The sequence below is a fragment of the Passer domesticus genome, chromosome Z (assembly GCF_036417665.1).
Source record: "Passer domesticus isolate bPasDom1 chromosome Z, bPasDom1.hap1, whole genome shotgun sequence".
NCBI lineage: Eukaryota > Metazoa > Chordata > Aves > Passeriformes > Passeridae > Passer > Passer domesticus.
The window spans coordinates 77747557-77773651 of NC_087512.1; the positions used below are offsets into that span (position 1 = coordinate 77747557).

General features: G+C 45.9%; 2 long non-coding RNA genes across 3 annotated transcripts in view; one reads left to right on the forward strand and one right to left on the reverse strand.

Annotated features, from left to right (window-relative positions):
- Positions 1 to 3979, reverse strand: part of LOC135289461 (uncharacterized) — a 19991-nt gene extending 16012 nt beyond the window's left edge. The window contains exons 1-3 of one of the 2 annotated variants that reach the window (XR_010352209.1): positions 3582 to 3979; positions 2449 to 2804; positions 1726 to 2356 (exon numbers count right to left, since the gene is read on the reverse strand). This is a non-coding gene — a long non-coding RNA (uncharacterized LOC135289461). The remainder of the gene's footprint in view (positions 1 to 1725; positions 2357 to 2448; positions 2805 to 3581) is intronic. The other variant, XR_010352208.1, reaches the window with a different exon arrangement.
- LOC135289462 (uncharacterized) lies at positions 3532 to 20010 on the forward strand. The gene is made up of 5 exons (XR_010352210.1): positions 3532 to 4021; positions 14638 to 14708; positions 16113 to 16202; positions 18743 to 18966; positions 19107 to 20010. It is a non-coding gene; the product is annotated as an uncharacterized LOC135289462 (long non-coding RNA).
- The last annotated feature ends 6085 nt before the right edge of the window (positions 20011 to 26095 follow it).

A 26095-nucleotide genomic window follows, 5' to 3' on the forward strand; every position in this document is an offset into this window, starting at 1 on the left:
AGCGAGTCCAGAGGAGAGAACGGGGCTGGGGAAGGGTCTGGAGCACAGATCGGATGGGAAGCGCCTGATGGAGCAGGGTGGCCTCAGCCTGGAGAAAAGGAGGCTCTGGAGGGTCCTTGCGGCTCCTCACAACTCCTGAGAGGAAGGGACGGCCGCGGGGGTCGGGCTCTGCTCCCAGGGAACTCGATGAGATGGCAAAGCCTCAAGCTGCACCAGGGAATTAGGAAGAATTTATTCATAGGAAAGGTCGCTCGGACTTTGGAACGGGCTGCCGGGGAGGTGCTGGAGTCACCTGGAAGTGCTCAAGGACCAGGCGCTGTCCGGTCACCGGCTGCGCTCGGAGGCCTTTTCCAACACCGCGGATCCTGAGGGACCGCTCGGGCGCGGGGGCGCGCGGGGGCGGGCGCGGGGGCGCGCCCCGGCCCGGGCGGCGCCACGTGGCCGCGCGGCCTCCGCGCTCCCGCCGGCAGGTGGCGCGCGCCCGCCGCCGCCGGGGCGCGGCGCGCTCCCGCTCCGGGACCCGGGGCCCGGTCCCGGACCCGCTCCTGATCCCGCTCCGGGACCCGATCCCGCTCCCGTTCCCGGACCCGCTCCGGTACCCGATCCCGGACCCACTCCCGCTCCTGATCCCACTTCCGGACTCGCTCCTGATTCCGGACCCGCTCCCGTTCCTGCTCCTCATCCAGCTCCCGGACCCGCTCCTGATCCCTCTCATGATCCAGCTCCTGCTCCTGATCCAGCTCCCGGACCCGCTCCCGCCTCTGATCCGGCTCCCGCTCCCGGACCCGCTCCTGATCCCGCCTCCCCTCCTGGCCCGGCTCCCGCTCCTGCTCCCGCTCCTAATCCCTCTCCCGCTCCTGGCCCCGCTCCCATTCCTAATCCCTCTCCCGCTCCTATTCCCTCTCCTGATCCCGCTCCCGGCTCCGCTCCCGATCCATCTCCCGCACGGCGCTGGCCCCCGATGCCAAGCGGGACCCCCGGTGCCGCTGCTCCCCGTCCCGCTGCTCCCTCCCGGCCCCGCCGTGCTCCGGGAGCGGGGGACCGCGGCTTCACCATGGAATCACACGGTCAGCCAGGCTGGAAAACAGCTCTGAGATCATCGAGTGGGACGGGTGGCTGATCCCCAACCTCGTCACCCAGACCACAGCACCCGGTGCATTCCAGTCTCTCCTTAAACACCTCCAGGGGTGGTGACTCCAGCTGGGCAGCCCAGTCCAATGTCCAGTCGCCTGTTCTGTGAAGAATTCTTCCTGATGTCCAACCTAAACCTCCCCTGGTGCAACTTGAGGCTTTTGTCCTCTCATCCTGACCTGGGAGCAGAGCCAGGTCCCCACCTGGCTGCCCCCTCCTGTCAGGGAATTGTGGAGAGTGAGGGGTATCTGAGCTCCCTCAGCTGCTCCTTATCACCTTTCCCCAGACTTCCACCCTTCCCCAGCTCCATTGCCTTTCTCTGGACTTGCCCCAGCACCTCCATCTTTCCTGAAGTGAATAACCCAGAACTGGATATAGGACTCAAGGTGTGGGCTCAGCAGTGCCAGCACAGGGATGGTCACTGCCCTGCTCCTCCTGCCACACCATGGGTTAGCCCAGGTGCCACTGGCTTTATTGGCCACCTGGGCTCATGCTCAGCCACTGTTGACCAGCACTCCCAGGTCATTTTCCACTGAGGCACTTTCCAGACACTTTCTCCCTAGCCTGCAGCACTCCAAGGGTGGAAAAACCCACCTGCAACAGTCCTGTGGCTTCCTGGGTTGTTTGAGGCTCAAGTAGTGAAATCTGAATTTTGATTGCCCCCTTGTTCTTTGCATTCTGATGATTGCATCTTGTTTTCTTTTCCTCTAAGCTTAGATTTTATTTCCTTACACTAAGCTGCTTCCAGTGTTACCTCATGGCTCCAAGCACTGGTGCCTCTCCATCAAGCTGGTCGGTGCTCCATGCAGCATTGCAAGATGCTGTGTGTCAAATACATTTAAGAATCTTTGTTGAGGGGAGGAAAAGTGCCGGCAAAACTTCAGCCCTGGGCATGAGAAGAGCAGACATCAGACCAGGCTGATCAGGGAACTACTGAGTAAGGTCCTCTGGGAAAACACTTTTGAAGGTGCTGGGGTCCATCAGTGCTGGCCATTTTTCATGCACCACCTCCCAGGAGCAGACAGTTCCAGAGTGCCACAAGTCAAGAAGATGAATCAGAAGGTCAGCTTGACTAAGGAAGGATCTCCTTTGGAAGCTTCAGCCATGAAAGATGGCATTTTCCCAGTGGGAGTAAGGTTGGATGACACTGGAGGAATACAGAGATGCTGCTTGCCACTGTAGGGAGAGAATTTGTTCAGCCAAAGCTTAATTGAAGTTGGCCAGACTGTGGTGGACAATAAAAAGAAGTTTTATTAAGTATGTTAATAGCAAAAGGTGGTCTAGAAATAACATTAATACACTGATGAGGATAGTTACCTCAGAAACAGGGACATGGACAAAGGAGAGGTATTCTTTCTTCTCTTGCTTTCTTCTCTTCCATCTTCAATACAAATGAGAGGTTAAGGGGTCCCAGGGCCCTGAGCTGGAGCACTGTGGATATGAGAATGATCAACTCCCAGTTGTTCCTGAACTTGCATAGGATGTGCTGTTCCTGCTGGGTCTCTGAGTCTATGGAGCCTGATGGACTTAATTAGAAAATAGTCCTTGAGCTGCTGATATCATGGCAAAGCCTCTCTTGATGATTTTTGAGAGTTCTTAAAAATCTGGATAAGTCCCAGTTGACTGGAAGCTGGTGAATGTCCGAATTTTCAAGAAGGGCAAGAAGGATGACCCTGCAAACAACCGGCCTGTCAGTTTTACTTCAGTGACTAGTGAAATTTTGGAGAAGATTATTCTGGGAGGTATTGAAAAACACCTGGATGACACACGGGTCACAGTCAGCTTAGGTTTATGAGGTGAAAGTTCTGCTTGCCAAACCTGATTTTCTTTTACAACAAGATAACCCACCCGGTTGATAAAGGGAAGACAGCTGATAGAATCTTTTTGGACTTCAGCAAAGCTTTCCATACTGTTTTTCCCAGGATCCTGCTGGACAAAATATTCGTCCCCATCACGTGATGGGTGATTAATGGCTCACAATTCAGGCACCAAGGGTTATGGTCACTGGGGTGACACCAGACACGTTCCTGGCCCTGTGCTTCTCAACATCCTCAAAAATTACCTGGATACAGGACTAGAAAGGATAGTGGGCAAGGTTGCAAATTGGGAGGAGCTGCTGAATGTCTCAAAAGTAGAGAGGGACTGCAGAGAGACCTTGACAAATGAGAGGGCTGGACAATCACCAGCCATGGGAAGTTTAACAAGAGAAATTGCTGGAGTTTGCCCCTGGGATGGGGCAGCCCTGAATGCATGGACAGGCTAAGGAAAGAGATGTTGGAGATGGTGCCGTGGGAAAGGATCTGGGGCTCCTGGTCAGCGGCCAGCTGGACACGAGCCAGCAGTGTCCTGCAGCCAGGAGGGACATCCCTGTCCTGGGGGCACAGGCCTGGCATGGCCGGCCGGGCCAGGGAGGGATTGCCCTGCTCTGCTCTGGGCCGGGGCGGCCTCACCTGCAATATTGGGTGCAGCTCTGGAATCACAACATAAAAAAGGCATTAAAGTGTCAGCAAGTGAGCAGAGGAGGCCGTGGGGATGGCGCAGGGCCGTGAGGGGAAGCCGCGTGAGGAGCAGCTGAGGGCACTTGGTTTATTGAGATGGAGGAGAGTGAGGGGAGGCCTCACTGCAGCTCTGCAGCTGCCCCGTGAGGGGAAGAGGAGGGGCAGGCGCTGATCTCTGCTCTGTGCTGACCAGGGAATGGCCTGAAGTTGTGTCTGAGAGGTTTAGGTTGGATATTAGGAGAAGGATCCTCCCCCAGAGGGTGTTTGGCCATGGGAACAGGCTCTCCAGGGCAGTGCCAGAGTTAAAGAAGCATTTGGACACCACTCTCAGGAACGTGGTGTGACTCTGGGGCTGTGATGTGCAGGGAGAGGAATTGAACATGATGGTCCTTGTAAGTCCCTTCAAGCCCAGGATATTTTATGATTCTGTGGTCCTATATTTTACTTCTGCAGTTTTTGAAATCTTTCTGACTGTGTCAGGGACCTTTGACTGGTTTACATTAGCAAGCTGGGAAGAAATTTCTCACACAAACACCGTTATTTTTTTCCATGTATGTTACACACATGCACACACACACACTGTGTGTATCCTGGAAGGATGTTCTTGCTGGGTTCCACCAGAGTTCTTCCCTGCTAACAGATAACCAAATTAACAGCTTTGGCCTTCTGAAATTTCTCCTCTGCTCTCACCAGACAAGCCCAAACATCGGGCAGCTGTCTGGCAGTCTCCATACTTTCTTTGTTTAGGGATGTTTTTAAATCTGTGAATTAGCAGTGTGGCTGGGTTTCAGTTCTGCAGAGGGAAGTTGCATGGGTAATGCTACCTCTCACCCACGGTGCAAGGTTTCAATGGCGTTGTCTAATAAAAACATACACAACAGTAGTACTTGCAAGTCAGCTGGGTTTTGTTTCTCGTGTATTGGTAATGTAGGGTACAATCATTCCCCCAAAAAGCTGATTTTGTAAATAGCTAAGGTTCCACACTGAAGGAGATCTTCACTGCTAAGTGCATGGCAGTCTTACTTATCCTTAATGACAAACTATTAATATAGTTCAGGCAAATACATCATTCTCAACAGCTCCTTGTTTTTTGCCATTCTCTCTGGTCTTGTCCTTGTAAATTCAATTTCACAGGCACAATCTGTAACACAGCAGGTGCCAAGTGTAGCCTTCTTGTTTCATAGGATCCAACTAACTGTCTACGTGGGATTCATTTAGACAGCAGCATAGGCAGCAATGAAAAAAAAAAAAAAAAACAAAACTGTGTTTCTGCTACAAAGAAAGAAAATGATGCTTCTCAAGTGGGCCTCCCTTGTAGTTTCTTGTAGGGTTCTTAAAGACCATCTACTGCCATGCTTCGGTGGAAGCTGACCCTGGACACTTCATGAATTCCATGGAGAAAACAGTCAGGAGTGTGGCTTTGTTTTGGCAGTTGAAATTTTGTAGGTCAGGCTAGGTTAATCAATGGTGCTGAAACCAAAGGAACTCAGGGAGCTGGATACCTTTGAGGGTTTGGACTCCAGTCTGCTATTCAGGTTCCTTAGCATGGGCTATTAAAGTTTTGCAGATTCACTCTGACTTGAGCCAAATAAACTGACCTGTGTACATGCCTCAGGCCTGGTGCAGGGGAAGGAGCTCCCAAACTCATTGCCTCTACACTTCCTCCTGCTTTTTAGAGCAGATGCAGGCTCCACATCCTGAAAAATCTCGTGGAGGTTTCCCTGAGGGAAGCCTTTGCGAAGATACACATGCACAAAACGCCTGCATGACAGAAACTACCCCTACAGAAAATTCACTCTAATTGACACTGCAGTAGTGATGAAGAAGGGCGGGTGATTGGTGGGGCTGAGCTGCATTTTGCCAGTGGGATGGCTGTGCATCTGGAACTCACATCTGCGGGGCTCAGATGCAGAAATCTGTGCATGGAGCTGGCAGAAGAAGGGAGGGGTGAGCACAGCTGAGGGTGCCAACACTATTAAAGCCAAAGAGAGAAGTGACTGTTTCCTATCAGCACCCTGCACTCTGCACCTGAGCACCAGATGAAGCAGGATCTGAGCAGGGATTTGCACCAGGGAGGAAGCCAACAGAGAACACAAACACTGCTTTAAATTTGGTGGCAAAATTAATGAGCTTCTGTGTGTCTGACTGCTTTGATTGAGGGCCTGCAGCCACACCTCTTGGTTCCAGCTCATAACAAGGAATGGGCACCCTAAGGAAGTTGGATGCTGAAGGAGGAACACCCTAAAGGCACCCCTCTGGAAGCTTGCAAATGCAGGAGGTTGTTGCAATCTCTCCTACTCTCTGGAGTGCTGGCGATGGACTCAAGCACTTTGAAAACCCTCTACCCAAGAAGAAATGCTTGTGGTTGCTTTGAAGTGAGCAAACTGAAAGCACCCTTTTGAAGTCAGCACAGTAGCTGGAGCGGGATGTTGCTCTGCTGCGGTTCAGATCCTTTTATTCAGCAGGGTAGTGGCCAGTGCACTCATCTGGGAGACCAATGTGGGGAATGCAGAAGGTGCTTTGGCTTTGAGGAGTAGGTGTTCTGACAGAAGTAGGTGTACTTTGAGAAGCAGGTGTGTGCCAGCCTTGCACGTGGCTGGTTGTGCTGGTGAAGATCACTGTCTAGGGTGACCTAGATGCTCTGGTTGCACTGTAGCATGGAATATGAAGGAGACACAGTGGGACAGCCCAGGCTCCAGGTTTCCTAGGGGTTGGTCTGCCAGAATGGCTCATCTGATGCATGAGTGAGTTTGCCTACCACTTCTGAGGGGCAAAGCGAGCAGGCTGCACTGATGGCTGGAGGTTCTGGCTGTAACGCTGACAAGTTGGCTGCTGGGCTTCTAATTTTGGGTTTTTTAAAGAAAAGTTACATTTAGTGCCATAACCACATTCCTAAGTGTCCTGGAGAGACGCTTTGCCTTTTACTTTTTAAAGTCTCTAGCCATAACATTAGGAAATGGTGTTGGCTTATTAGCAAGTGTTCCTCTCCTAACCTTTTTCCGGAGTATTCTGGGTTCATGCCACAAATACTGATGGTGATGGGCTGCCAAGAAAGTGATAAAGCATTACTTTCTTCTTATGTACCTGGTTATGTGTAAGACTTGACTATTTTAGGCTAAGTAGGAGGAAAATTGGTTTATGACCTTATAATTAGTTGTGTGAGAATAACAGCAAGACTTATTGAGTCATTCTGATAGCACAGTTTCCCCTTTTTTTTTCTTTTTGCATTACTTAATTAAAAAAAAAGAAAAAAAAAAAGAAAGAACACTTAATCATGTTTTATAACACTGCTTTAAATAAGCAAACAGACAAACCTAATTTCAAGGGATGGTCCGGAGGTCTCTGCTACATAGGTTCATGGTGACTGAAATGTGTCTTGAAGAACTGAGGAATGCTGATGGTCTGGCAAAGAGCAGATCTGGTGAAGGACACAGAGGTGATACTCAAGAACATCTTGGGGTGATAATTACAGATGGAAGATGTGAGAGAGAGATAAATGAGTGACCAAGCTGGTAATGGTATGCTGACTTGCTATAGTGTATCCTTGGTGCCAGTGACAGTGAAAAGCAGCTCCATTCGGATCTTCTGAGTTAATGATGCATTTATTTACCTCCTGCATCTCCTTTACACTTCTGTTTCTCCTCCCTTCATTTCCAGCTCTTTCCATGATGTATTCATGACACACTCATTTCTGATCACCTTCCCAAAGATTTTCAGGCAGCTCAAGGGGAGTTATTTTCAAAGCACATGACAATTCCACCCTCTTTTTTAGATTGGGGGAGCTACTCCTCTCCCTGTGTACTACTGCTAGGCTGTCAGTTTTGTTTTCAGGGTCTGTCAGCAGCTCCTTTCTGGTGACTTTGGTCACTGCTTGCTGTAGCAGCCCCACAGCTAAGTCTGGATGACAAAGGCACACAGTACTGGCATTTGTGCTTACATCTGAAATTCCCAAGAGGAGGAGAGCTCAGACACGGCCTTGGAGAACCTGCTGGAGGACCCCTTGTTTGTGTTGGGTTTGAGATACACCTTGAGAAGGTGGGAGCTGAAGAAGAATGCTTCTGTTGCGTCCTGAACACTTCTCTGTGTGACACAACCTGGAGGCAGTCTTTGTCTTCCTGTTTAGGTTTTTCTCATAATCCCTGGTGCATCCCAGGCACCTGGTTTATTTGATTTTCTGAGGAGAGAAACTTCTCTCTTCCTTGAGTCATATCCAAAGGATCCCACTCAGCAGATGTCTGTCAGCAGTTGCTTGGGACCACAGACCAGCATGATGTTTTATGAACAATAAGAAACGTGCCCAGCACCAAAACTGACATGCTTTTCTCAGAAACAGAGCTTTCTTGTTACCTTCTTTTTTTAGTGGAAGGGGGGGTGGGGGGTGGCAAAATTGCCCTCCAGCACTTCAAGACCCAGTGGTCAGTTTATCTGCTGGTGTAAATCATTACAGCTCCAGCCTGATCCACTCTCATTTACCATCTGTCTCCTTTGTTTTCCACATGGATCTCTGAGGGAGGGGCTTCAGGTCTGCTGAGGGGAAGGAGCCTGTAATGGGACATGCACGAACACCTACAGACTATGAGTCCTCTCCTCCTCCCCCTCCTCCTCCTCCTCCTCCTCCTCCTCCTCCTCCTCCTCCTCCTCCTTGGGCCTGCCTACCCTTTGCTCTCTGCCATCCCTCCTGCATGTTTTGAGACTGGCCAGATGTTTTCTGGGCTCAGAGCTCCTGGAATTTTCATTGCAGCTGACATTCTGGTGTGCTGTGGTATCGGGTGACCTGCACTGAAGGCAGTGAAGAGGCACTGTCCTGACCTCTGAGGCTGGAGGCTTTGGTGTACTGCCTTGTGAGGGGAAGACCTGGGAGATGCACTGTTGTCCTGGAAATAAAGAGTCCTGCCAATGCCTTCTCTGGGCTTTACAGATCGTGTGCTTCATTAGATTATTATATTTTTGCACTTATGGAAACAAAAGTTTCTCTCTGAGCATATTTTGGTGGCCCCCAGCATGGCTCACCTCCTGTGGATGCTTTGTGGGGTTGTGCAGTCACCACAGGTGGCAGGCAGAGAGCAGAGAAGCAGGTTCCCCATGAGAATGAGGGTGGGGGGCTCAACACCCTTTGAGCAGGTGTACTCTGTCAGCAGTGAGTGGCAAGTTAACAGAATTGTGCTCAAAAACCACCAAAATCCTGACACTGACACCAGGCTCAGAGACAGGTAGGATTTTCTTATTTGTCCCACGCTTCCCTGCACCTGGCAGGTTAGAGAACAATCATGGATAATCCCAGACCCTTTGGTCCCTCTTAATTTTCCTCAGGCTTCATGATGGAATTCATCTCTGCCCACCTGGAGAACCAGAAGGGGATAATAACCAGGGGACCACACCAGACTAGAGAGTTTTCCAGTGACTTGCTTTACCCAGGAAGGCAGCAGAGTTCCCAGTGTGCTGACCAGCATTTTGGGCCTCGTGTTCCACTCAGAAGAGAGGCACTGACACACCTGCCCTTTTCTTGGCTGGGGTGGTGGTGCAGGGGTAGGATGATGAGGCTGGCTGGCCTTTGGTGATTCCTCCAACCTGAATGGAGATCTTGGCTCCTGTTTGCCTGACCCTCAAGTTCCAGAGCCTTGTTCCTGAAATATGAGTGCAGCTGGGAAGGTGAGGGAAGCTGCAAGGGGATTCACCTTCTGTCTTGAGAGGATATCTGTTTCCATCCGCCTTCATTGATTAGGTTACCTTGATAGCTCAGGTTTTGACTTTTATATTTTTTTGGATTCTGTGCTGCTTTAATGTGTATTTATTAGGGGATGGTGACCTCTCTTCATGGAGTAGGGAAACAAAACAATTCCTTCTCTAGCTGGGGATCAAGGACAAATGATCCAAATCTCAGGCCCAAGAGCAGAAACAACATGGGCTGAAGAGAGAAAAACAAGAAGGATGGGACTTAATAACCTAAAGCTGTAATTGGACAATTAACTCCAATATGCAAATGGAGTAGAACTTATAAAAGTAAAGACCTCATAATCAGTTGTACATTTTGGGACCGTTTTGGTTCATCCTGGGTGCAGCCCTTGTTGGGCTCTTGTGCTGCCCAAGGTGGATCCATGGAGAAGATCCTTTGAATAAATCCCTGCTTTATTCTTTAACTCCATCCAGCCTCTGTTCTAGATCAGCCTTCACAAGACATCATCCTCCTGCTGCCTGCTGCTGGGAGAATAGGGGATCCTCTGGTTTTGTGGTGCAGCCAGCTCAGGGATGCACCTCTTATTGTGCCTTTGCCTCAGGGATGGTAGAGGGTGGCTTCACCAAGGCAATGTCTTCCTCAGAGTCCCTGATACTTCTTCCCCTTCCTATTTCCTCCTGAAGCTCTGCCAGCAGGAGAGATCATCCCCCTGGCCACACCTCACACTGCTGTTGTCCTTGCTGCCATCCACTCATGCCAGGCTCTGGCACTCCCTGCAGCCCAAGCCTGGGTGGCTGCATATTTTCATGGGCTCAGTTCCCTTTCATATTTCCATGTTTGAAAAAAATTTTCATATTTTCAGTTCCCTTTGGGTCACCACATCCTTTCTGGTGGGTGCAGAGGGTTCTCCTCCCAGTTGATGCCACAACAAAAGTTGGCTCCTTTCCTAGCAGGATGACCACCAGCTCAACTTACCTCTAGCCCTTGGTGCACAAAGTGCCCCATCCTCACTGCCTTCACTCCCTGGGGGCTGATTTTGTAAGGGTCAAGGAGTGGCTGCTGTCCCTCCCTCCCTGTCCCTCTCACACTGAGTAAGGGCTGCTCTGAGTCAGAGCTTTGGCACTTCAGCACTCGGGGTCTTGCTGAAGACTCAGGACCAAGTCTCAGTCTAAAATTTGGGAGCTTTCCTGGACACAAAGCCCTTATATTTTCCATTTTACGTTTTTCACTGTGCTCAGAGAAAATGTGAGGTTCTAACAAGTGAAACACATTATGCTTCTAAGCATCTCCCAGCACTTTCCAAAGCTGCGTTTAAGTCACAGCAGCTTATTTTTGTTGAGACAAATGAGATGGAAATCATGATTTTTTTTCCCCCCCTCCACTTGTGTGTGCTCAGACAACATAGCTGCTCAGATTCTTGCAGTCCACTCTTATCTTAGTGATACTCCTGAGAAGTGTGTGAGCAACGCTTGGAGAAGCTGCCTGATGTTGTTGCTCACGATGGTAGTCACAACAGAGATCTTAAAACAAAGGGCTCTGTGTGTTTTACCAAGAGAAGCCACAGTAACAGGTTTCAGTGTAAATGAGAGTTGTATTGCCTTCCATCAGAGATGACTTGAAAATAAAGTACTTTGATGGTAATACTGCAGATGTCTGCAGGAAACCCAGCACAGCCTTGAACACTGTAGTTAGATAGCTGTGCAAAAAAGTACATGAAGGGAAGAGCTAATGTGCAATACTTCTATTTAAGATAGAGGGAGGAAATAGAAATTGTGATAGCATGCTATTTCAAGTAATAATAGAAAGTACTTGATGTTTACATGGTGAATGGATCAATACTAATTCTGTAGTCAGGGCACATACAGTAGTTTGGATTATACAAGTGATAGATGCACTCGGTATAGCTGAAATTTCCACCCTGCAACATTTATTTCTCACTGTGTGTTAGATGGAATTTTCCACCCAACTATCTGAAAGGATTTGCATAAGAATGGTGATAGAGCAGTATTCTTTAATGATGTGCTTTTCTTTGTTAAACTTCAAAAATGTCTACGATGCATGATGAGGTTCGGATGAATTGCCAAGCTAATGCTTTTATATTTTCTTTAAAGAGCTTATCTTCACTGTGTTGTGGGAGTTACTTTATATTGTTGTCATAAAGGCAGCAGCAGTAAAGACGACTTGGTAGCAACCCTGGTAGGTGCCCCCTCCTCCTTTACCTGCAGGTCTTTGGTGCTGCTGCAGGAGGCAGATCACAGCACCTCTTCCCCAGCACCTGTTTGCCCCGCTGTTGACTTGTTTGTGCAGCTTCTGTGGTGCTGTGCGTGACATGAGTCACGGCTGGCTCTGTGTCATTTCACTCTTAAAACAATGGCCCCCTTGGCATTCAACCTAGATCAGGCTGCTGGACTGCTGGTGGAAACTGGGTCATAACCAGGATCTTCCCAGAATGACTTCTTGATTTAAAAGAAGCTCAGGGTTAAACAGAATGTGAAAAATCTTCTGTCGGTGGTGATTTTTACAGAGTGATAGAGAAGACTCTTTGTCTTGTTCTTCAGTTCCTTGGAGCAGAAGCCCAATTTTTTAAAATACGAGGGGGAAACTGCTTGAAATTGGTGAATTTTAGGAATGTAACCTGTTGAGAAGCAATATTTCCTTCCTTGGCCATTGGCCCAGTGAGTCACCTTCTAACCTGCACTGTAGTGAGGCTGTTCAGAAATCTCCTACAGCAGGAAAAATAAGCAATACAAGTGACTGCGAGGTTTGTCATCAATTCCAATTCCATGTAGGGTGCAATGATTCCACTTTCACAACAGCTATTAGACAGAGAGGGGCTAATTCTGCTCTGAATCAAGACTTCTGTGGCACAGCATGAGTGTAACAGAGGAACAATTTGGGTTTTGTGGAGTTTGCTTTTTTTGTTTTATATTTGCCTTTACTGATAACGGGCATTAATTGGAAAGAATTTTGAAATTATTATGGAACAGAAATTATAACTTTTTCCCTGATGATCTGAGACATTGCTCTGATATTGGGCCTTGTGTCAAAATCACTTTTGTTTCCTTCTGCTTGTGCTGCTGAAAGAATAATAGTAGCTGTGTATGCTGTACATGAACATTCTAGCTTTATATGAGAGCCCAGAATATCCCATATGTTTACCTTGGTAGTCAGTCACACCCACAGGACAGTCACTCACCTTCCTGTGCTCTCCCCACTTCCTCAGCCTATCCTCCTCCCCTCATTCCAGACTCTAGGATAACTCTATGTGGAAGAGAATGGCACAAGTATCTGAGACAGAAGCAGGGAATAAGGATCTTATATCAAATCTCTTTCAAAACCAAGAAATAAACTTCAAAAATAACCACTGCCTGCAGAAGCGAGCAACTGAACCCCAAAATCTGCACAGTGACTTCCTTTGTGGTCACTGCAGAATTGCTGCTACAGCCCCACTGTCTTAGTGGCATCCTCATGTCCCTGTCAGTTTGTTGACTCCTCTCTCACCAGGCTCAGTGGCCCAAGGGGGACCTGCTGAGCCTTCCCCAGTGCCCCTGCTGGCCCTGTCCCATCTGCTTGGGGTCCCTGTTGGCCCTTTTCTCCAGGGTGTTGAATATTTGTTCGCAAATATTTTGTCTAAACCATATATTTTTTAAATGTACTTGTGCTAGTATTTAGACCAGCGTGTTTGAGGCACAGCACCCTTAAATTCAAACTTGTAGTTTTAGTGTTCTGTTGAATTTTTGGTGAGTGACAGATCCTGTTGCTACTCTGTTTTGTGTGTAGCCCCTTTACCACAACGTGCCCCTTGTCTTGCCTCTGGAAACCTTCCATGGTGATGGCACAGTGTGTTTAGACTTGGAAATCCATTACCTGGGTTCAGGAAGGGAGGATGTCCAAGATGTGAAGCCTCTAGTTAATGGAACTGGCACTAGGATGTACACAAAGATGACCTAATGGAGGAGGGGACACTAAAAGGTCACTCCACTCACACTAGAGCTGAATGCGTGAGAAAAATGGGGGGAAAAAGCAAGGTCAGCTTAAATCCACAAATGGTTCTCTCTGCTTGACTGCTATTGTACTTTGCCCCTCACTCTCTGAAAACGTGCAGAGCTGGTTTCTGCAGTGCTCTTCCATTCAGATGACAAAACAAATGCCTCTGTGTCCTGGTTCCTCCACCACTTCCCACTGCAGGTGTGCTGTCCCACAGGGCTGAGGCATGCAGGCACTGGGGTAGCTGTGTCTTCTTGGAGTGGTGAGCTCTTGTCAGATGTCACAGGCCTGGCCAGGGCTGCTGGTTCTGTCTGCTAAAATGGTTTAAAAAATTCTACCCAACTCCAAAGAGCGGCCAGAGAGAGCTGAGACCAAGCTGCATGTGAGTTTCTTGCTGTATTTTATACTCTGCTCCTGGTGGCTGCTCTGCTACAGCCCTGTCTGACACCTCAGCATGCCAGCTGCACTCATTTTGCACAACAACCAAGCCCCAATTACTGCAGTTGATGCCGTTTATACCTGTCTTCTGGCTGGGAACTCACAGGCATCACCTTTCCCCGGGTCTGTGCCTGGTGGCTCTGGGCTGGAGTGTTCTGTGGCTGGAGCATCCCAGCCCCCAGTATTTTTATTTTTTTTCTGCCAGCCTCCCCCTCTCACCCTGCAGGTTTTGTGGAATGTGAGGGGGAAGTGGCTGCCAGGCTGCAAGGTTTTGGGTTTAACTGGCACCATGGGGAGTGGTGTCAGTTTGTGTGGCACTGCATGAGACGCTCTCAGCTCCATGGCTCTTTGCTTTCTGGATTTTATACCCACACCCAGTGCTGTTTTAATTTGGGGTTTGTGTTTAGCTAACCTGTGTGGTGGGACTGAGGAGTAGCTGCTGCCTTTGTGCCAGCAGAAGACTGGGTTTTGTAAAGGTGTGACCGTGAAGATAAAGATTTATAACAGTGCAGGAGAAAAAGCCCAGAAATTTTTTGAGAAGCCACACTGTGAAGGATAAATGTTACAGGAAGCATTAGCCTTCTGTAAAAATTCCTTTGCCAGTGAGGAATTTAATACACAGCCTTGTTGAGAGAAGAAATTTTACCTCAATGATGTTTTGAAATGCTTTATTTAAGAAATAAATGTGAGGAAAACCTTGTCTTTCTGCAGTTTAGACTATTTGCATTTAGATACTTTAAACATTTTCTTTAAGCAATGATGCTTAGTAACTCCTAGATACATAAATACTGTTTATATATAAATTATATGTGCTGTATTTTATACACATGCATGATTGTTTTACTTTCTGTCTTGTCTTTCTGTGTGTGCAGCAATTTTCTGTGTATATATATTTTTTTTCTCCAATAGGTGCTTGGAAGAGGATCTGATCACAGCTGAATTGTACAAGCCTGCTTCTTACTACAAGAAATGACAGCAAGGTTTTTATCATTGCAATTTGGAATAATAATTCTCTCTAAGACGAAAAAAACCACATAATAATTTTTTTTTCTCCTGATGAGAGGTGTTAGATGGGCAGTGCTGGAGACTAAGGTTTCCTTTTGGATGGGTAGACCTCGACATCCATCTCAGTGACTTCTTTTGCTGCATTTGGCTTGACTTAAGCTGCATCAGGTTTTTTGTGTGAAGCCTTCCTAGAACACCAATGTGTTTTGGATTAAGACAGTTCAAAGAAAGAATTTTGTTATATTTTTTTCCCCCTAGTTCTCATATTTCTGAAGTCTAGAAAAACTCAAGCCTCACTCTTACAGCCTCTTGAATGTTGTACTGTTATTTAGTTTACACTCTTTCATCAGATTGGTCAGGCAGTCCTTCCCCATGATTGTAGGCTTGGATTTGATTAAGAAATGTCTGATAGAGAGTGAAGCTTTTGGAAAAGCTTTTTTTTGGAAAATTACCTTCCTGTAATGATGCCCATTGGTGGAGTCCCCTCTTGGGGAGATTTTCATCTGCTCCTTCCACAAGCATTTCTACAGTGCACCAATTCTACCCTCCTCATTTTTTCTAAAAGATAAAATGTACCTCTCCATGTTTCCCTACCCCTGTTTCATCAAAGATTATGTCCTCAGCTGCAGTTTCTTCAGGTTTCTGCCACTTTTGATGGCAAGACAATTCTTTGGTTGGTAAATATTGAGAGCTGTCTATCCTTGGTGTGTACTTAGAACAAGCTGCAGGTGAATGCTTACAAATAATGATCTGTCCTGACTGTTGCATGAAGCTTTCCAAAAATAGTTTTCTATAAGCAAAAATAGTCCTGAGTTTTGATATTAATAGAAAAATGCTTCACGTCTTCTCCTTAATGCTGGTGCATAGAAGACCTAAAAATGAGAGGTCTAAAATACTTTCAGGAAAGACTCCAGATATCAGGGGATCTTAGTCAAAAGATACTCAAGGTCTTTTGAAGGGACTTATATTTTGAAGGAATGATGGGTACCCATCTCCTAAAAATTGAGTGATTTTGTGACAGTTGAAGTTTGACAGGAGTTCATACTGCCTTTTTTATTGTCTTGGTCAGTTTCTATATCAGTGTATTATGTCACAAGCTGTCCCCTGTAACAGAACCCATCTAAATTCTTGGGGTATAAATGCTTTCGAAATTTTTTCAATTCATTTTGACATTTTTAAAGTGAAGAAAGTTTGCAGTAAATGAGTTATTAACGTGAAGAACTGAATGCATATGGTCCTTTTGAAGTATTCCCACCTGGCCCCATGAGATTTCTGTGGAAATAGTAATTGATATTTCATGTATTTGTCACTTGACATGAAATGCTTACCTTACTTGAATGGCCAGAGGCTCTGACTGAAATTTAACTCTACTGTGCAAGGTGCTGTACAGATGGAGACCATTTGATGTCTTCTGCATCTGAGGACTTGCATTTGACAGATGGAGGGCAGGATGAAGAAGCACCAGAGGGGTTTGTATTGCTCGGTTTTTGGTGGGTTTTTTGTGGTTCCCTCATCAATTTAGTATCTTCCAGAAGTACACTAAATAATATGGTTAGTGCACATCATGTTCAGTGATCTGCCTGAGCCCTGGGCTCAGCCCTGAGGGAAGTCATAGTGGTGAAAACAGGGAGAGTGGGTATGCTGTGTTTTTTGGGTGACTTCCTTGGGTGCTGTGGCTCTGCTCCTGGGGAGATGCTGTGCTGGGAATGCTGGATTGCTGAGGACAGGGGGCCCCACTCGTGCCAGGCTGTGGTTCCTCAGCTGGTGGCCCTTTTGGGGCCACCTCTTGTTGCAAAATGGTCCTGCTGCCTTTTGGTGCAGCTGGCTTGGGGCAGTGCCTTGTGGAATTTTGCTCACTTTCACTAGCTTGTAGACACTATCTTTTTCCTTCTCCTTTCTTCATACAGGCAATCAATCACCTCCTTGCTCAGTTACAGCTGCCTTTGGACCAGGGCTGACATCTGGAAGCACCCACACCACTTAAGCCTGTTCTCTCCCAGGGCCCTGCCTTTGCATGAGGTTTTGATTTACTGTTTACTATTTCAGGCTTGTAACAAGTAGGCATCCCAAAGCCTTTTAGACACACTTACTGTCTGAGTCAGATAGTCCAAGAGGTCATGTACAGATTGAGACTGAACAGTGAAACATCTGCATATGCTTAACCTTGCTTCACTTCTGGCATTGCTCTTGAGTGCTATTTGGGCTTTGATCAGACCTATTTATTCAGCCCAGGATCTTTCCTCTTCCTTAATATCCTTTCACATGCCTGCTTCTCCAGACTCTGGAGTCTCCCCGTGTTTCTGAAGTCAGGTTTTGCTTCTGCCTTTTCACTTTTAATCCAAAATGGCCAGTGGGAACAGCCTGTTTTTGTAACTGTAGGTCCTCTTTGTCGAGGGGTTAGTTAAGAAGACAATACATATACCCTCAGGAGCTGATCTGTTTGTCAGACTCGAAAAACTGGTTCATCTCAACAATAGCCATTTCTTTGTGCAAGGGACTCTGCCTGAATGACATGGGTAATTATCTGTTTAGAGTGCAAATAACCTCCATTTTCATAACACAGTTTGCAGCAGTGCAAAACCAACCCATGGCACATTGATTCCCAAAACATGTAACCTGGCTTTTATTGCCCTATTAACTGTTTACCAGCGTCATTGTCTCATGAGCTATGGACCTTTCTGTCCTGGGCGTGCTGAAAAACAGCACACGCTTCAGGCTCCTGAGAAGTTTCTAAATTGAGCATTAGATATTTTTATCAAAGTCTAGAGTCAAACTTAAATCTTTCACTAGTAGACGGAAGCCTCTTAGGAATGAAATTTACAATGCCAAGATTTCTTCTATATGCATATATCCCTTACGATACTGTCCTAACTAGAAGCTGCTATAATTCATTTTATTTTGCGCAGCTTTCTGGTGAATTATTTTCTTTCTCAGTAATTTCTCCGTTTAGGAACCCTCCTGAGAAATCTTTACTGTATTAGCTTGAGCTTTGCGGCATCTTTATCTTTAAATAGCTCTTTTAAATTTGCTTAGGCAAATCTGGGGTTTCGTCTGTCTTCAGCAGTATTAAAATAGTATCTGAAGGGAGTGTTACCTGGGTAAGAAGACACACCACTAGACGATACTATAAATGAGAGACAGATGGATTGCTGCTCAGAGACAACAAGATTATGGGTAGAAACCTGTTTACCTTTTGCAATACAGCCGCTGAGCTGAACAAGTCATCAGAACAGAATGGAGCTGAATAATGCATGGCTCTAACAGTCTCTAATTCTTCGAGCTGGAGGAGAGTTTCTTTCACCAAAACTCCTCTTGCAGAATTGTCTATCCAGGCTTGAGTGCTGGAAAGCACTTTTGGGGTGAGTTTTTGCTCTGTTTGCAAGTGCAGACAGGCTGTTGGCTAGCTAATAGGTGGACTCTGGTCTTTTGGCAAAGATTGCCCTTTCCTGGAGATGTCAGGGCTCTGTCTGGAGCAGATTGTTTCTCCCTTCAGAATGATTTCTTTCCACAGTCTTTGTGTGCCAGGAGGACTCAGGGACCACAAAGAGGAAGTAAACTTGCAGGAAATTTGGTAGCAAGACCTGACACAGTCCCTCAGTTGCCGTGGGCCACCACAGGACAAAACCCAGCATGGGCAGCCCCTGACAGGGTTGCTGTGGTGTTGAGTTTTGAACTCTGGGGCATCCTGGATGGAATGTTCATGCATAGTTCTTAATTCCTCCAAGTGAGGAGAAGATTGCAGTCATACAGGCTGTTTTTGGGGATGGGGTTTTGCAGTCATATGCTCAGTGATCATCTTTGTGTCCTGTGATTTTTCCATTTGAGCTGAAGAGGAAGAGGCAACAAACTGTGGGTCAGGTGCAGGATTTTCTGTACCCGCCCTTTGGAGAGCAGGGATGAAACCAGAGGTTCAAACCTTGGCATGACTCACCTGCAGATCCCTGTGTTACTGCTGAATGGAGGATCAGGACAGATTCCACCCTCACTGTGTGCGCCCATCTTTTCACAGGAGCTGCCAAGTCAGTGGCTCCCAGCAGATGGGTCCTTTTGAGGAGAAGGAGAACCATGGCATGAAAAATCCCTACTAGATTTCCATCTGCTCTTCTGTATAACTGAGGGAGAGACACCTGGGAAGTCTGTGACTCAAGGATCAAACAGGGAGGTGTTTTACACCTCTTCAAATATGGGACTCAGTTACAGATGGATTAAGGATGTGGGTTCTGGACCACAGAGGTGAGAAAATGCACAAGGCTTGAAATTTCCATTTTTTGTGACTAATTACAGCATAATTAATGTTAATCAGGGAAATACAAATAATGGCATGGAATTATTAAGCTGTCTTCCCTCTGTTCTGCCCATGTGTGACCCCACAGGGTGTCATCTCCAGGGACATCTTTTAAGAAAGGAATGCTGAGAGGAGATACATCTGTGTGGAAACACACCTCAGATCTCAAGGGGATGGTGCTGGAGATGAGCCTGCATGTCACTCCCCAAGTCACACCCACATTTCATTTGGGGTCAACAAGTTATTTTGGTGTGTGGACACCCTAAGGAATTCTTACCTGTGCAGAAACTGAGCCACAATTCAAGAGGAATTGTGCTGTGGGACACTCAGCAAGTGCTCCTAGTGGGCTTGGAGTGGAGAAGGAGCTCAGAAAGTGGCTATGGTCATTTATATTCTCTCTCCTCCTTCATCAGGCCAAGCAATACAGACAGAACAATTTTCCCAGTTGTAGTAGAGCAAATTCTTTTTAGTGTCCAGTGCATTGATACGTCTTGGGACTGAAACCCTTCGCAGCAAACAAAATCCCCTGATGCTGTGATGGCTGGAGTGCCAGCACACTCCTGGTGTCTCAGAAGAGCTGTAAATCCAAAGCCTGTGTGTCATCTGACCCCAAGATTCCATAGCTGGGAGCCTTTGTAGGGAAAAGTGGGATCTGGAAAGTTGTGTGAGACATTGTTCTCCCAATATGATGGTGAAGTAAACTGATTCCAGCTCTTCCAGGCAAGGAGCAAATCAGAAGCTGGGAGTAATGGGATAGACTAATAAAATTATTCTCCTTTTAATGAGGTATTCACCAAATTACTGAGGGGTAGAGTGGGCCTGGGGTCCCAGCCAGGGCTGTGGCTCCACCACTGGGGCCAAACTACACCTGTGCACCCACTGTCAGCTGTGGGATCATCCAGGGACAGGTTTTTTGGAGAGCACATCTCCAGCTGACATCACTGAGGTCTGTCCCTCAAAGTGGCAGCTATCAAAGTGCCATTTACGAGCAAGACTCACAAACTAATTAGTCACCAGGCCCATTAATCAGGAGGACTAGAAATAATTCAGCGGAATTCATGCTGTCAGCAAGGATGAGAAGAGCCCTCTCTATGACAGCTTACCTTGCATTTTGATCATTAGGCGATTCGGAGTTTAGTCCATCCGTCTTGTTTATCTGCCCTCAGGGGAAAATAATCCCTGCATCCCAGCCATCTCGACAAGTCTGAAATTCAAACATATTTTCAGTTCTGTCAGTAAAATATCAAATGGGCACATTCGGATGAGTATTGACACACAACGGCGCCGGCGCCTTTTATTTATTTTATTTTTTTTTCCAAACGTATTGTCAACAAATCCCTCCCTTGCCTGCTGCTCCCTGCATGCAGGAGCTCAACACCATATTAGGGAAAGCGAAGGTTAGGGTGCATGAAGGGGGGTCATTAAAAAGCAGCCAAACTGAAGCATTCTAATTATTCTTAGCAGCCTTCCCAACACAAGCCAAAGGCTTTCTCCAGTGTAACTCCACCTTCCTGTGTCTTGGGTGAGATTTATATACGTGTGCCTGAGCGAGAGATGTACCTCAAAATAATCAGGCCAGTGTTTATTTTGGCTTCCTTTGCCTCTTTCCCCACCCCCCCCCCCCCCACACGCCAGAAATCCACCCAGAGCCTGTGCAGTAAAATATTTCTTTAGCAGATGCATTCCACGCTGCTGGTGAGGAGTGGATTGGTCACTCTGGAAAGCACACACTAACGAGGCAGGAACAGATGGTTTCGAGTCGTGGTATGGAGCTGTTGTGGCTACTGTTTTTTCATTAAGCATTAATTGCTGGAGGTGGAAATCATGCTTCTGTGTGTGTGCCAAGGAGACGGGTCTGGCTGTGTAGCTGAGATGCACTGAGTGGAGCAGGGAAGGGGGAAGTCTGTCTGGAAACCTGGGATGCCACGAATTTCTGCCCTGCACCAGAAGGACTGCCTGTCATCTCCGCTTTACGAGTCACTGTCTGGGATGCAGAGGAATTTCCATGCAGACCAAGGGAGGCTCACTGGGAGTGGAAGCAATCTTGGGGTATGAAGTGTGTTGTCTTTCCAAAGAAGGTCCTCCTGCGAAGAACTGTTTGGCCTGCTTGAGGTGAAATGCATGTGCAGTTGAAAATGGGAGAAGATGATGTAATTGGAATGTGGACCAGGCCAGGAGTGTGTTCAGTTTTGGTTTTATATATATATATATTTTGTAAATATTTAATATTTTGTACTTTTAGTCTTGCAAGGCAAAGCACTGGATCCTGATGTTATGCTCACAAAGTTCCTATGGTTCTGTGGAATTTTTGTGTATAAATACTGCTTTTAATGCCTTTTTTTACCTCCATACTATGTCTTCTTTTTCCATAGTACAAAACCCCGCCTCTGGATTTAGCAAAGAAATCTACTCTATCAAAATATTAAAATAATCACTATCACTTTTGAAAGAAGGAAATCTGTATCCCCACTACCATTTAATGGTGGGACTACAGTTTTTCTCAGGGTTGTTTCTGTTTCTGGGTTTGTTTTTTTTATTATTTGGGCGTTTTTTGCTTTTTTAATGTTGGTTTTTTGGGAGCTTTTTTCTGTTTGTTTGTTTGAGGTTTTTTTGGGTTTTTTTTTGTTTGGTTGGTTGGTTTTGTTTTGTTGTTATTTTGGTTTTGGGTTTTTTGTTTGTTTTTCTTTTTTGTTTGTTTGTTCTTTTGTTTTTTGGTGGGGTTTTTTTGTTTGGTTTTTTTTTGTTGGTTTTTTTTTTTTTTGTGGGTTTTTTTTTTTTTTTTTTTTTTTTTTTGTTTGGGTGGGTTTTTTTAATATATGACATGCTTTTCACTTCATTACTTTCCACCTTCGCTCTTCTGGTCAATATTTGTTGTCACAGAGATGTTATTTCTTACCCTAACCCCACTGGCATAATTCACCCTGGTTCATGGGAGATGGAGCCTAGGAGTGGCATCTCTTTGTTTCAAACGCCCATCAAATATGGAGTTTCACCACTGTGGTGCTGCTCTAACTTTATTACAGCTCTGGGTGGAGCTTTGGAGCTCCTCTACCTAAAAACCAACAGCTTGTGCACAGTCTTCTTCACCTGCACCCTCGTTTGATTTTTCAAAGGAAAACATCTGATTCCAGGCAGTACACACAAACATAGCCAGCGTGATATATCTGATAAGGCCCAGGTCTCTTGTTAAAATGTGGAGATTAGAAAGCCAGGCTTTGACATCCTGGCTGTGAGCTCCTGTTTCTGCTGCTGCGCCCTGCCTTCACCCTGCCTGCGCTGTATTTTGGAGAACTTACCATAACATCATTACGTTTTCCATCTGTCTTGAAGCCTTGATAGGTTCATCCAGTTTCATTTTGAGCTGGTGGAAGGAGAACAAATCAAAAACGTCTGACAAATATCAAAATGTCCTTGTGTTGTCAGAATGAAATGTATCGGCGCTTCAAAAGGAAGGATAAAAATTTTACGTTTTGACTTTTTAATTTAATATTATGTATTATAATGCAAACAAAAAAAAAAAAAAACAAACCCAAAACTAGGTCAAAATTAATTTCATACAGTTTTACCTGTAGGCTGTAATTTTTTTCAGAGTGAAAGGTTTCATATATGTGTAAGAAGATACTGTTCTCTCTTTTTGTGATTCTTCTTATCAGTCTCATTTTGCCTTTGTGAGATCCTTCTTTGTGCTGCATCTTACAATATGTTAGCATTTATTCCTGGTAATGCACAGACTCTGATAATTAGAAGTTTCCAAAGTATACTTCATATTCAGTCTTATTTCTTCTGCCCCCTCTTAAAAACCTCCCTAGAAGCCACAGAGGAGGTAAAACTTGGAAGATTCTTGTGTTTTGGAGCTTTAAGCCCTGCTGTTTGATTGGTTTGGGGCTGTCAGAGTGCACACTGTCCAAACCAACGTGGTGACTGAGCTTTCCTGATGATATTGTAAATATGCATCAGTTCCCAGAGGTGCACATCTCAGACCTCCTAGCTGATGAATAGGAGAATCCTGCTGCCTCTGTTACACTAAATTAGCAGGAGGAGGAAACACAGTGAGGCAAGAAGAAAGAGAGAGAGTGACCCGTGAGTCTGGTGATGGTGGGGAAGAAGGAAGGACAGAAGTAGTGAATAGGCACAACTGATTTTCATAAAAACACCCACCTTTTCATGCTCCTTCACAGAGGAGAGATGCTTGGCATCAATTATAGAAGACGAAATTTATTATATATATATATATATATATATATATATATATATATATATATATATATATATATAAATAAATAAATAAAAATTATGTATTTATTTATTTATTTATTTATTTTTAATTTCACTATGTTTGTTTAAGGCAACTCAGAGTACTGTTTTGTGCTCCCTCAGCAGCCAGCCCTCCCAGCTCGGTTCGGGAGTCAGTTTTCAGTGCACATTTGACCACCCATCTCCAATTGCCCACTTCTGCTCCCTCGCTCAGTGGCTGATGCATTTTCTCTTGCTGGCAGCTCTGTGACCTTTCATCCTCCCCTCTTGCAGCAGGGGCCCACCAGGGGTGTGAGGTGTCCACTGAAATCCTTGGAAGGAGACTGGAACTCCCAGCCCTGCCACTGCTGCTCTGGGTGCACTTCAGTCTCTCACTTACAGCCTCTGTGTGCCTCAGTTCCCAACCTGTTCAAAATTTCCTTTGTCCCCTTATCCTGAAAACTGGAAAAAAATTCTTTACCAAGGCCTGCCTTTAAGGGTTGTGTCCTTCATGGAGCTCTAAAATACTGTAACATAAGTAAGACTGAATGAAAAATTGGTGTGACTCAAATTTCCCCTTGTGCCTGTGCATTTCCCAAAGGAAAGAAAGGCATTAATCTATTTGATCTTTAACTGAAGGTTTTTGAATTTTGGTTTGAAATGAGAGGATTTTTTTCAGGTTGTGAAAATCCATTAGGATGACCAGATGACCAGCAGATTCTGTATTAGTTGGTCCAAAATCTATTCTGATTTTCCAGACTAAAAGGTGATGACCTTTTTCTTACCCATGGAAATTTTTAGAGCAATCCCCATGGTTTTCTTCCTGCAGAATACACCAAACATTATTTAAAGCTGCTAAGGAGATGAACAGTGTATTGGGACCATATTGCTCTCCTATCATCTGGCATAATGGCTTTCTTTTTGCCATTTAAGATTAAAACACATATGGAACTTGCTTTAATTTGTCACTTTTATTTTCTGAGTTGCTGAGTTCCAGCTTCAGCTGGGATGTCACATTAATTCTGTTTAAATCTTGGGGAGCAAGCAGGTTGATTTGAGTTAACTGTGTTCTGTATAATGATTCTGAGCTTAAGCAGCGTTATCTCCAGCAAATGTCTTTTCTACAATAGTCATCTATGTGAAGCCCTGGAGCAATTCTTGGCTTTTTCACTCATATCACTTCTCTATCAAAGCTGAAATGATTAATATTCACAGAAAAAAAAATAGATTTTCTCACAGCAAATCTTCCTTTCTATTTCTGTTTGGTGAGAACCAAGCCTTCTGCATACATTACACAGATCAGCTAGAACCAGTCTGAGAAGTGAGGATCTATATCTGTGGAAGTGATACAAATACATCACTGTGATTAGCAGAAAGGAATGGTAAACAAGCCCACATTCCTAGCACACACACCTTTTTCACCCAGATTTTTGTCCTGCTTCTCCTGTTAGCTGTGTCGGTAACAAAATCAAGGCCGGATTTGAACAGGCTGAATTTCTGTGGTGTGGAAAAAAAAAAAAATTGAATTGCACCCCTTTTGTCGCTGTGACAAAAGCAGATCCAGGTGGTATTTTCTGATGGACAGCAGCCACCAGGCTGCCACTCCATGCAGCAGCATCCTGGGGGTGACCACGGGGTGTGACCTTGGCCCAGGCAGGAGCAGAACCAGCCAGGTCTGGTAAGGACCATGGCTGCCCAGAGCAGATGCTGACTGAATTGCTCCCTAGCCCTGACAGTGCCCAGGACTTCTGAAATAAAACCAGCTTCCACCAAAACCAAGGTGTGCATCCAGGAGTTGGAGTTGCCTGTCAGTTAAAAACAGGAGCAAAGCAGCCAGAACTTGGCTGAGGTGCATGAGCAGGTTTTCCAAAATCTGGTTTTAAAAGAGATGCTTATACTGGTTTCAGAACTTGTTGAAGTCAGCAGTGAACTTTGCACTGGTGTGGTGGACCTCAGATTGCATCCCAGGAGTCACTTTTTCACAGGAAGAGAGGTTTCCTTTCAATCTTCCCTTGTGAAAATTGTGACTGCTCACACATTTCATCAGGGCACAACTCCACCTTGCAAAAGCAACCAGCCTCTTTCCTTTAGAAAATCCACTTTTGTCCAACCATGTCAGCCTAAGGTCCATACCTATGTATGAAGTGTTATATGTAGGCCTAAACACACATTGATTTATCTATAGGTCTCTCTCTATGTATGTATATTTTTGTGTATTTCCTCTTCAGGAGGTGAAACCCCTTTGCTTCTATGTAGGAAAATCAGAGGAGACATCCTGCTGTGGTTTCCATTAAAAAATTGTTTGGTTTTGGGTGAGAACAGCCTCCAAGGCCAAAGCATTTTTGAGTCAAAGCTGTGGCCTCTTCAGCCACACCTTCAGCTTTGGGTGTGCTTCTGGCCCATTTAAAGGAGACCAGTAACAAGGAACACAAGAAATAATCACTTTTACTGTTGCTAGCATGCTTAATTTTTATTTATTTTTTTTTTTAAGCAACAGCATAAAGAGAACCCAGCAAGAATTTTACTTTTCTGTTGGTGAGCCAGCAAATAACCCGAGCAGATAATGCAGATGAATACAAATCAATAAAAGCTGTGGTGAATAAAAAAGAGCTTTCTGCGTGGGGTGGATCATGTTTGCCAGAGCTCCAGAAAGACAATGGCCAAGGATGCCTTCCAGGACACCACCATGCCTGGTGGAAGAGGCAGGCTGAGCCCTGGGATGCGTCACTCAGAGAGCTAAAATAGAAGTGAGAAGCATTGATTTGCACCTCTTTAGGAATTTGGTGCCCTGATCTCTCTCTCTGGGGCTGTGCAGGGGCAATGCCAGTGCCCCTGGAGGAGGCA